General features: G+C 38.1%; 1 non-coding gene across 1 annotated transcript; it reads right to left on the reverse strand.

The window, feature by feature from the left end:
• Nucleotides 1-1,074: 1,074 nt before the first annotated feature.
• Nucleotides 1,075-1,181, reverse strand: LOC138155596 (U6 spliceosomal RNA). Its single transcript, XR_011166885.1, has one exon. It is a non-coding gene; the product is annotated as a U6 spliceosomal RNA (small nuclear RNA).
• Nucleotides 1,182-12,138: the final 10,957 nt, after the last annotated feature.

A 12,138-nucleotide genomic window follows, 5' to 3' on the forward strand; every position in this document is an offset into this window, starting at 1 on the left:
AACCTCAAGAAAAATAAATAGAAAAAACAAATATGCTTCAATCTGTATTCAGATACCATTAGTTCTTTCTCTGGGGATAGATAGAGTTTTTTATCATAAATCCTCCAGAGTTGTGTTGCCGAGAATAGAATTTCTGAGAATGAATTGCTGATCATCTTATAATGTTGCTGTACCTTTGTACACCGTATATTCACTTTGCATCAGCCCAAGCAAGTCTTTCCAGATTTTTCTGAGAGCTTCCTGGCTTATCATTTCTTATAGTACAATAGTATTCCCTCATAATCACATACCACAATTTGTTCAGCCATTCCCCAATTGATGGGCATTCCCTCAATTTCTAGTTCTTTGCCCGCAGAAGAGTTGCTATAAATATTTTTGTACATACAGATCTTTTTGTTTTTTTTTTTAAATCTCTTTGGGGATACAGACCAAGTAGTGGTATTGCTAGGCCAAAAGGTATAAATGGTTTTATAGCCCTTTGAACATAGTTCCAAATTGCTCTACAGAATGGTTCAATCAGCTCAAACTCCACCAACAATGCATTATTGTCTCATTTTCCCTACATCTACTCCGACATTTGTCATTTCCCTTTTCTGTCCTATTAGTCAATCTAAATAGGTATGAGGTAGTACCTCAGAATTGTTTTAATTTACATTTTTCCACTCAATAGTGAGTTAGAGCATTTTTTCATATGGCTTGATTACTTCTTCTGAAAACTGATCATATCTTTGATCATTTATCAATTGGGGAATGGGTCTTATTTTTATAAATTTGACTGAGTTCTCTATATGTTTGAGAAATGAGGCCTTTATCAGATAAACTCGCTTAAATTTTTTTTCACAGTTACTACTGCTAACTGTATTTCCCTCCATCTCATTTTCCTTCCCGTTTATTTTATTCTCTCTCTCCTTTCACCCTGTCCCTCCTCAAAATTATTTTGCTTCTGACTACCCCTTCCCCCAGTCTGCCCTCTCTTCTATCACCACCCCTCCCCTTCCCCTCCTACTTTCCTGTAGGGTAAGATAGATTTCTACAACCAATTGAGTGTGTATGTTCTTCCTGGTTTGAGTCAATAAAAATATTCTATGCTTCATGAATTTGTGTGTCAGCCTTGTGCAGAGGGCATGCTAATCTTCTCTGTATCATTCCAATTTTAGTATATATACTACTGAGGCAAGCACCTTCCTTTTCCTTTTAAAGAATAGTTCCTTCCTCTTGTAGACTGTACTGTGATCCAGACTGATCAATATTCTTTTTTCCCCCCCTTTGTCCCTACAGGATTAAAGAATGTATCCACAGAAACTACAAAGGGAAGAAAACCCTCTAGCCACATCCCTCCTATATTTCCATTCATCCATTATGGGTAGAGTCAGTGACTTCCAGATCACTCTGCTCTGTGAGTCATAGCAGGGATTATGGTGTAGCAGCTGCACAGCCCACAATTCCATGTCATCCTGAGGCATGCTCTTGACTGAGAAAAGCTCACTTACATGCTCCTGCACTAGGCCACATTGTATTTCTGTAGTATGGAGACAGGATATCCCCATTGTGTTGCTGTAGGTGAGCCTACTCTTTGATGGGAGGATTAGAGAATCAGAATCCATGAACTATTTAGCTGTATTCTCCCACTTCTGTTCACCTCCAAGCACTAACTCCCCTCAGGAATAATCTTTTGTTTTTTTTGGCAGCTTGGGTGGTGTTGTGGATAGAGCCCTGGACCTGGAATCAAGAACACGAGTTCAAATGTAGCCTCAGACAATTCCAAGCTGTGTGTCCCTGAGCAACTAATTTAACTTCTATCTGCCTCGGTTTCCTCAAGTGTAAAATGAGCATCATAATAACACCTACTGACCAGGGTTGTTGTGAAAACCTAATGAGATAATATTTTGAAGTGCTCAACATAGTATCTGGAACATAGGCACTGAATAAATGTTCCTTCTTTTTCTGTCTCCTTGAGAGAACAACTATTCTTCAGGGAAGAAGCACAAATAAAGCAGATGCCTGAGCTCAAATTTACATATATAGTTTTTTTCTGTTGCTTCACTCAGAGCCTTAACTAACAGTTTTAGTACCTGGGACATGATTCATAAAATTCAAGAAACATTTCTTCAAATCAACTTAAAAGAAATTGATTGGGCTTGGCAGCAGGGAGAGACCCTGTCCTGGAATAGGGAGGGAGAAAGGGAGAGAGACCCAACAACATTTGGGATGAAATACTGGGAATCCAGCGAGGATACTTTTAGGGAAGCCACTACCAGGGACAGCTTGGAGCAGAGAATAGACAGGCCTGAGAAGGGCTTAGTCTGGGTGTGGCTGCTAGAAAGGTGGGGAGTAGCTGGGGGCCTTCTGGTAGCTTCCAACTAATTATTCTTGCTAATCCTAGTTGTTTCTAAGTGCTAAGGGAGTAGAAGTATTTTATTTCTCTTTGCCCCATGTCAATGCTTTGTTGCTTGCCCAAGTAGGAGTGTGGATTCTTTCATTAATTTAGGAGCACCTATGAAGTAGCTACAGCATTCTAAGCACATATTACAAAATTGCCCATGTCTGAAACATAGCCATTGGCCACTCTCTTTTTTCCTCAATGGTTTCCTCTTCCCCTTGCTTCTCCAATGGCTCCCCTTATTGAGCTAAGAGAACATATGCAGATAACTTCTTTACAGACATTTCATTGTAGGACTTCGATAAGTGGGCAAGTACTTGCTTCCACGAGTCACCTGTAGTGCATTAGCCTAATGCCTTGCTGTTGTTATGTAGGAAAGAGCAAGCTCAGGACTAAAGTGAACCTTTATTCTATTTCCTTAACTTGCCTGTCACTTTGTAAGCAGAGGAGAATCATCATGACACTTTTTTTTTTTTCATAGATACCTATTCTTTTAGAGTCAGTCACAAATTGACTTTCTTCTGATTTTATCTAGTATTTCGTAGGTATGAAATGGAAGCTGATATATGTAGCATTGCCAGAGTTATCCTTTTCTTTTCAAAGTAGGTCTGGTTTGGAACCCTTTCCATGCTCCAGACTTTCTCCTCTTTTTGCTGATACAGCAGAGTTGTGTTTTTCTTGTAAATGAATGTAAGCTCCCACAGGGTAGATAATTTTTTCCATTTTTGTCTTTGTATTACCAGTGTCCAGGACAGTGATTAGTCAGTTATGATAGGGGATTAATCAATACTTGTGTTGAATTTCTAATCCAATCCAATTCATTAGCCATTCATTAAGTACCTACTATGTGCCAGGCATTGTCCTAAGCACTGGTGATACAATTAATAAAAAGAAATACTGTCCCTACCCTCAATGAGTTTCCAACCTAATGGGGGAGACACAAAAGGAGTCAGGAAAGGGAGGAGGGGGAGATAACATTGGGGGTACCTGGCACTGGGGCATCTTGTTCCTTGGAGTTGAAACTAGACAAAGCAATACATGCAGAGTGGATTGAACCCAAAAGTGTAATGGACACTGAGACATAACAGGACAGCTAGGCCAATTATAATTTGATAGGAGTGTTTATTAACCGGCTGGGGCTGCCTCTCAGACCGAAAGACAGCCTCGAGCTTTCTGTTAGACATAATTTTATAGACAATATGATTGCTGGCAACAGAATATGTTTCTAAAGGGTACAATGTCTTTAGCATTGTGTCTACTGAAGCAAAACATTCCCAGTATTATTCTTATTGAAACAAAGCCTTAGTATTATTTCTACTGAAGCGAAACAGACCTGAATCCATGGGAACCTGTGGCATGTTTTAGCAACACAGGTGAAACACTTCTTTACTATTGAAGCCTATTAGGTGGTTTCCAAGGGACCCAATAGGGGTCTCTTCTAGCAGGTTTAAGGGGGCTCTAGTGTATAATTTCTGGTGGGCACTTCAAAAGTCCAGTTTCTGCCCTTGGTAAAGGAAGGCATTGGTAGGAGTTTGGTACTCCCCCTTCAGCCCTCTAATCAGAGAGGAGAGGAGTTGAAAGGACAATCATATCATTCAAAAAATATTCATCTGGAAGACCATAGTAGAAGGAAAGAGGTTCATTCCTTTTATGTTGGTAAACAGGCAAAAAGAGCTAACTCCATCCTTTAGAACCAACTCCAAACATCTAGTCCTTGCTCTGTGAGCCAAAACAACCATGGCTCTGCTCTGTTAGACAACTAATATGACACAGAGTAGGGTGAGATTGGAATTGTTAGCTAGGAAGGAAACCTTTATGTACACATATTAATATATATGTGGACACATATTTTGGTGCTAATATGAGTGCTACTAAACAAACGAATGGATGGATGAAGTCCTTTGGATGGGTTCAAGTTTACATCAGCTACAATAAATCTCAATTCATTCTACATGAGCAATTTGTGATTCCAAAAGATTTTGTATCAGGCTTCCTGTGAAGACTGTTATGTGTGCTAGGTAGAAGGTGGTGCCCTTTCTTGTTCTTTGATCTAAGCCCAAAGACTGTCCCTATCAGGTCCCATACAATAGAATTCAGATCTTCCATATGAGCTCTATATTCTGCTTTTACTTATATAATTGTCCATTTCTAAAAAGGCTTGCTACAAACTTTATTCCCCAGCTCCACACCCTACATGTCTACCTCTTCATGCTTTAAAGCCCAAACCAGTGCTGCCTCCTCCAACAAGCCTGCCATGGAGTCATTACCAATCTCTTTGCCAGTGATGACCCTTTCACTCAGAACTCACGTAACATAGTTTTTGTACCTTTTTGATGTATTTGTCACATCCTTTTAAAAAACATTACAGTTATCTTTGTAATAGGTCATATTCTGTACTCTTTCCTCCTCTACACAATTGTAATCTCCATGAGGGCAGAGATCATGTCTTATCAAAATTTTAATATCCCCAGTGCCTAGCACATTATTTTGCATATAATAGGCACTTAATAGACATTTGCTAAATTGAATCGAGCTGCTTTCTATTATGGTTATCAGTATACATGTCTTATCCTCCTTTTTGATTATAAGCTCTTCCTAGGGCAAGATGTGTCCCTTCATTTTTGTGTCCTAGTGGATAGCACACAGTTTTTAGAATGTGGTAAGTAGTGACTGAATGTTTGTGAAATTGAACTGAAGTTCCAAGAAGTGCCTTTCCTTCTGTCCTCCTCTGCATTAATTAGCCAGATCTTTATTTGAGTTTGCCTGGTTTTGATCAGTGCACTCTTAAAAACATAGTGGAGGGACCAAGGTTCTAAGTGGAGTAGAGAAGATGGTTTATTTATTTTCTTCCCTTTTTATTGTTTTTTAAAAAAATTACTTATTTTTTAGTTTTCAACATTCACTTCCATAAGATTTTGAGTTTTAAATTTTCTCTTTCCTCCCTTCTCCCCACCCAAGCTGGCGTGCAATCTGATAAAGGCTCTACCTTTGCATCCATATTAAACATATTTTCACATTAGTCATGTTGCAAAGAAGAATTAGAACACCCAGGTGAGATGACTTCCCACTCCCTCACTCCCATGAAGACTTCCCTTAAATGACCTTTCTTCCTCTGAAATAATATAGCTTCTTGTTTTTCTTTTTCATTTTTCTTTTCTTTTTTTGCTTTTTGGAGGTCAATTGGGGTTAAGTGACTTGCCCAAAGTCACATGGCTAGTAATTATGTCAAGTGTCTGAGGCTGGATTTGAACTCAGGTCCTCCTGACTCCAGGGTTGGTGCTCTATTCACTGCACCACCTAGCCACCCCAGCTTTGTGTTTTTCATAGTCTGAAGTACTTATAATGTTCTCCTTTTGGATTCTACTTATTTTCAGGTTTCTCTTCCCTCCACTGATATATTGTCAACTCGATGAGGGCAGAGGCCATATTTCATCTATCCCAGTATCCCTTAAGAGATAGGATCTTAGTAAATGTTGAACTTCCAAAATTTTCGAAATGAGCAATATAGCAGCATTAGCTTTGATGCACTTGCTCATCTTTACCCATTTCAATCTAAAATGCTTGAGTTCTGGGAGTGCTCAGCCCCACGATTTGCTTTGAAGTGATTGATAAGGCTGTAGAAAATGAATGCCAAATTCCCACCAGTGCCTGAATTGTTCTTATTGGGTTCAGGGAAGCAGAGAACACCACGGGCCAATTTTGCTATGGGAGGACAGCTTTGTGATTGGTGATAAAGCACCATTATGCTTAACATGGATGATTTTGTACTGAGTTTCTTCATCATATTGATGAGAGAGTGGGGGGAAATCAGAGCAGCTGGAGAAGCATCCACAGCTTCATTATCCTGATGTCTATAAAACAGGGTAGCATTTCCCCCCCTTTGGGTTAATACAGAGTCTGTACAAAAGAGTAATTTTATGCTCTTTGATGGTCTTTGATCAAGGTGAAATGCCTTTAGCCCTCAAAGATAAAAACAACTCGAAATAACTCTAATATATTATTCATATCAATAGGAAGAGCAAGAAATAGAGGGAAAATGGCAATTGTGGGATTCAGCATATCCACAAGGGAGCTACAGCACACACTGTGCTTGATGTATATATGCCCACACTACCCTGATCCTGAATATCATCCCTAAATGGAGGAGATGGGCCTGGATGATGGCTAAGGTTTCTTCTATTAACAACAGTCTTTGATGTTATGGCTTCCCTTAAATTCTTATTTCTCATCTGGCTGCACTACTTTGGGACTTCTCTGACTGTCCATCATGTACTCATGTCAAGCACCTTCCTTCACCCCACCTCACCCCTCTTTTTAGCTTCATTTATTTTTTGTGTGTATTTTCTTCCCCAGTTAGATTGTAATCTCCTTGAGGGCAGGGGCTGTCTTTCTTTCTTTTGTATTTGCACTGCCAATTCTTGACACAGTCCCTAGCACACAGTAGGTGCTTAATATATATCTGTTGACTAATGATTCTACCAGCAATTTTAATATGGGTTTTTTTTTTGTTCTGAGTGATTCATGTGATGAGCTTTTCACCCCAACTAGCTTTCCAGTTCCCAGAGGACCAGAAAAATGCCCCTATAATGTAGAAGGCACATTGGTACAAAACAAAAAGCATAGGATGTGGAGTCAATAGACCGTGGTTCAAATACTGGCTCAGTTTCCTCATTTGTAAAAAAGGAGGGAGTGGACTGGATGATTTCTAAAATTTTTTTATAGCTCTAAATCTGTGATTTCACATGGTATTTAGTACACAATCATAGCAGTTATTTTACATAGAACTTTTAAGTTTGCAAAAACTTTTTGTGTAGCTCCTTGAGGGCAGGGACTGTCTTTTGTCTCTTTGTATCCCCAGCACTTAACACAGTGCCTGGTATATAGTAGTTACTTAATAAATGTTTATTAACTGTATATTAGTCAGTCAACTATCACTTATGAAACACCTACTATGTGCCAGACACTGCTATTTCATTTGGCTTTCATGACAACCTTGTGAGCTGAGCATTTATCCTAGATATTATATTTATATATAATATATTTGAAATATGGCACATATTTCAAATGAAACATGGTAAGGAAAAAGTGTTATTCTTGATTGAACAGTTGCCTTGTGATTGTAAATCACTTTGAAAATCGGAGGATTTTTGGTGTTGATGGTAGTGGTATTTCTCTTTAAAAAAATGTTGGGGGTGATGTGAAGTTTTCTAGATAATTCTAAGATTCTCTTTTGCTCTGCCCTCATGTTTCCCATGAACAACAGTGTCTGCGAGATTGGCCTTGGGACTAGGAAAACTTTGGTCCAAATCCTGCTTCTGACACATACTAACTGTTTGACTGTGGACAAATCATCTAACCTCTCATTGCCCAAGGATGCTACCTAAGACTATAAGTTATAGATGCTTTTTTCATCATGCGTATTTACCAGACCTGAATTCAGATGTGTGATTGTTCCCTACACTGGTGAAAACACAGATCCCCAATAAATTTCCTGTGGCACATATTTGCTGAAACATTTTTCCTGAGCTGCTTGATTTTACTTTTAAGAAACAAACAAAAATAGAAAATTGATCCCATTAAAAAATGGAACATTGTCCTTGTATAGATGCAGAATGGATTATATCTGGAAGAATTTTATGTTTCAAGGATATCCTATAACTAGAAACTTAAATGACCCTATTCTCTTACAAAGCAAAAAGTCTTAGTGGACTTATGCCTAATCAGGACTCTGCCATCTTAAACATATGAATAATTTCATCAGGGACAAGAATATTTATTCCTTTGAAGTCTCTAAACTGCTGATGTATTTGTATGAAACCAGGGCTGGAAAGAGGGAGGTCTTGGGCTAAAAATGTGAATCTAACCTGACAGCTCTATAAGCCTGTTAAGTGGCATCTTGGAGCCCTATAGAGAAATAGTTGAACTTGTTCAGGGAAAGTCTCTAACAATGAATTTAATCATTTGAGTTCCTTTAGTGCCTTTTCAAATAATTTTACATTATTAATTTAAAAAAGATTTACTTTCTATGTCAAGAGAAAAAAATCTAACTTAGTACAATATACATAATAGATTATAAAGACATATTATATAAACATTTCTAGTATTTTCACCATTTTAGGCATCATATTTCATTAAGGAGTGATTCTTCTTGACGTTAAAGGTTATTTTCCTTTTATGAACTATGGTTTCCTTTGTAGGCTTTATTGACCATCTAGCATATATAAATCACCCTGGATTAAGTAAAATTTAAACTTCATTTTTTGGCATTCAATGATCATGGCTGTAAGTCAGCTCAAAGTCAGAAGAGACCTGAGTTTGAATTCATTATTTATTAACTATGTAGCCATAGGAAATTCTTTGTCTGAGCCTCAGTTTCCTCATATGAAAAGTGCTGAGGGGCGTCCAGGTAGCACAGCGAGTAAGAGCACCGGCTCCAGTGTTGGGATGACCTGGAGATAGAATCCCGGCTCAGACACTTAGCACCCACCCAGAAACACCTGGCCGTGTAACCTTGAGCAAGTTACTTAACCCCGATTGCTTTAAAAAAAAAAGTGCTGAAAATAATAGATATATTGTTGGAGAGAGCAGTCATATGGATGAAATCACAAATTCATTTGATTATCTACCTTATCACATATTTGATAATGGTATTGGTAATGTTTACCAAGTAGGTTTTTGCAGAGTCTAATATATAGCAGCTAGGTGTTACAGCAGATAGCATGCAGGGCCTGAAGTCAGAGAAACCTGAATTCAAATCAACTCTTAGACACTTAATGTCTATTTGGCCCTGGATGAGTTATTTCCATTTCCATAGCCTCAGTGTCCTCATCTATAAAATGAGGAGAAAAATAGCATTTACTTTCAAGGGTTGTTGTAAGGATCAAATGAGGTAATGTTTAAAAAGTGCTTAGCATGGTGTCTGACACATAGTGTTTAATAAATGCTTGTTCCCTTCTCTCTCTATTGTAAGAATTATACAGTTATATTTTTTCTTAACCCCGAGAAAGTAAACCTTTTAAGATTAATAATATTAAGTCGTTTGAAGATACATTAAGAAAACTCTCTCTTTCTGTGTGTGTGTGTGTGTGTGTGTGTGTGTGTGGTGTATATGGGCAGCTAGGTGGCACAATGGATACAGTGCTGGGCCTGGAATAAGAAAGACCTGAATTCAAATATAGCCTCAGACACTTACTAGCTATGTGACCCTGGGCAAGTCATTCAACCCTTTTTGCTTCAGTATACTCATCAGTAAGGTGAGCTGGAGAAAGAAATGGAAAACACTCCAACATTTTTGCCAAGAAAACCCCCCAAATGGGGGCACAAAGAGTCAGACATGACAATAAATGACTCAACTCAACTTGTGTATATGTGTATATATTTACCAGACCTGGGCGCAAATAGGTTGTATGAATAGTGAATTACAAAGGAGAAGCAGAGTCAAAGACTATTAAGAAAATGTTCGAATTAAAAAAAGGGCTGGTCAACTGATACATGTGAAGGATAACTAATGAACAAATACCTCAAGCTATCTTGAGGTGAAGGTGTTTAGAACATTGGGTGGACTTCCCATGGTAAATTTGTTGGAGCAAATGAACAAGAGTCAGAATGGGAAATCATGGAGAGAATATAATCTATGTTGTTGGAGGGAGGGCCTGCATGGAGGAGATGGCAGATCCATTGGAGTAGTGGAATATTTGTAGAATAAATGCATGCATGCATTAATGAGTGAATACAAAGTTGAAAAAAGCATAATTCTTTTCAACAAAGAGCCCAACTTCTTGGAAAAGTATCCAATGAAACTTTCTTTTCTATATTTTGATTAAGAGAAGAAATATGCTGCTTTGAATTAATTAAGGGAATTAGAAAGTACTAAGAGGTAGGACGGGATGACTCCTGATTTCCTTTATAGCTCTAATATTCAGATTTAAGACAGAACTCAAGATAAAACTAGTGGAAAAATTCCTCCCTTCCCCCTTACTGGTACCATAATCAACCTGAGCTAACAGCATTTAACCTAGATCAGTCCACATTCAAAACATTCACTCTTATTTACAAATATTCAAAATAAATATAATTTGACTGTTATATTGTGATATATGTAAAAAGAAAGCTTGACAGAGCAGGAAGATTGTATTTATATCTAAATGAATTCTGCCATTTCTAGTGAGTAAAAATTTTGCCACCTCTTCCAGGAAATTCTTCTCTACCATTTCTTCTATTTGGGGCATAGCCTGGGTTTTTTGGAAAACATTTTGTGATTCACCAATTTAAACTGGGAAAGATTTGGGAAATGGAAAGGACTTCCTTGCATGGCTCACATATCTGCTTTTGACTTTGGCTGAGTCTTGACTGAACTCATTGAATAAAGATAGAAACTGCTCAATACTCTACACAGTGTAGACATTAACAACATTTGCTATGGTTCCCTGCCTAGTGTTCTTCCTGAGTTTTTTTTTACTGAGTTTTTCTGGTGCTTGTCAATCTTCCATCTCTCCAAATTCGCTGTATTAAAATCTTTCTCCTTGGAGACCCTTTTTTCAAAGATTTATTAGTCACGCTACATACCATGTAAATTCCCATGGATATATTCCTTGTTTTGTAGCTTGCAACCAAGAATCATCTAATGTTTCTGGAATGATGGCTCAGAAATATACTGTAAATGAGGAGGATGTTAAGGTATCAGTGCCAAATCCATGGATTTGCAAGCCAGAAAGATCAAAGATTATTTTTAATTGAATGCTACCACATACAGTACAAATAACAAATACCAAGGCATGTCCAGAAGCAGAGAGATCTGTATGAGCCAGAGTAGTTAAGAAAGGCTTCATCAAGGGGGCAGAACTTGAGACGAATCTAGAAGAATTAGTATGATTTAGCTAGACTTTGGTTAAGAGTCATGACATTCAAAACATGAGCAAAGGCACAGAAAAAGAATGGGAAATGATGAAACAATAATAATAATAACCACAACTAGTATTTATATAAGGCTTTAAGATTTGCAAAGCATTTTACATTTCTTATTCCATTTAATCTTCACAATTCTGAGGGGTAAGTGATCTCGTCCCCATTTTGCAGGTGAAAAAACTTGAGCCTGAGAGAGGTTAAGTGCTTTGCCCGTATCACACAGCTAGTAAAATATCTGTCAAGCTTTGAACTCAGATCTTTCTGATGCTAAGTCCAGTACTCTTTACACTCCACCACCGAGGTAGGACCCTTTTAAGGACTTTGCCTTTATTTCACTGGAAAAATAGAGACCATTTTCCATGATCTCTCTTCCTCATCCTCCTCCTCTGTAACTCAAAACTACTTGACATCATCTCTCACTGTGTCAAGGTGTTTGCTCTAGCCTTTGATATAGAGGTAACCTTTTGTCAAGGCCAACCCTTCTACATGTATCCTTGTTCTAATCCTCTCCTATTTTCTCCAGAAAAATTGCCCCCAGTGTTATGTTATTTTCTCTCTCTCTCTCTCTCTCTCTCTCTCTCTCTCTCTCTCTCTCTCTGTGTCTGTCTGTCTCTGTCTTTTTCTCTCCTCTTCAATCTCTACCTATGGGTTTCTGAGCTACCACCTTCAAATATACCCAAATCTCTCTCACACTTGAAAAAGGTGACCTTGGGAAAAGTTGTCTGTATCTGTTACTTCTGATTTCTCTCCAACTTCTCAAGCTTCTGCAATTTAACTGACCTCATCACTCAACTGAAACCACTCTTGCTAAAGTTACCCATGATACAGTAAATTGACAAATCTGAAGCCTTTTC

Source organism: Petaurus breviceps, unplaced genomic scaffold (genome assembly GCF_028583685.1).
Source record: "Petaurus breviceps papuanus isolate PSGF00001 unplaced genomic scaffold, PetGlider_PUasm1.0 91133, whole genome shotgun sequence".
Lineage (NCBI taxonomy): Eukaryota > Metazoa > Chordata > Mammalia > Diprotodontia > Petauridae > Petaurus > Petaurus breviceps.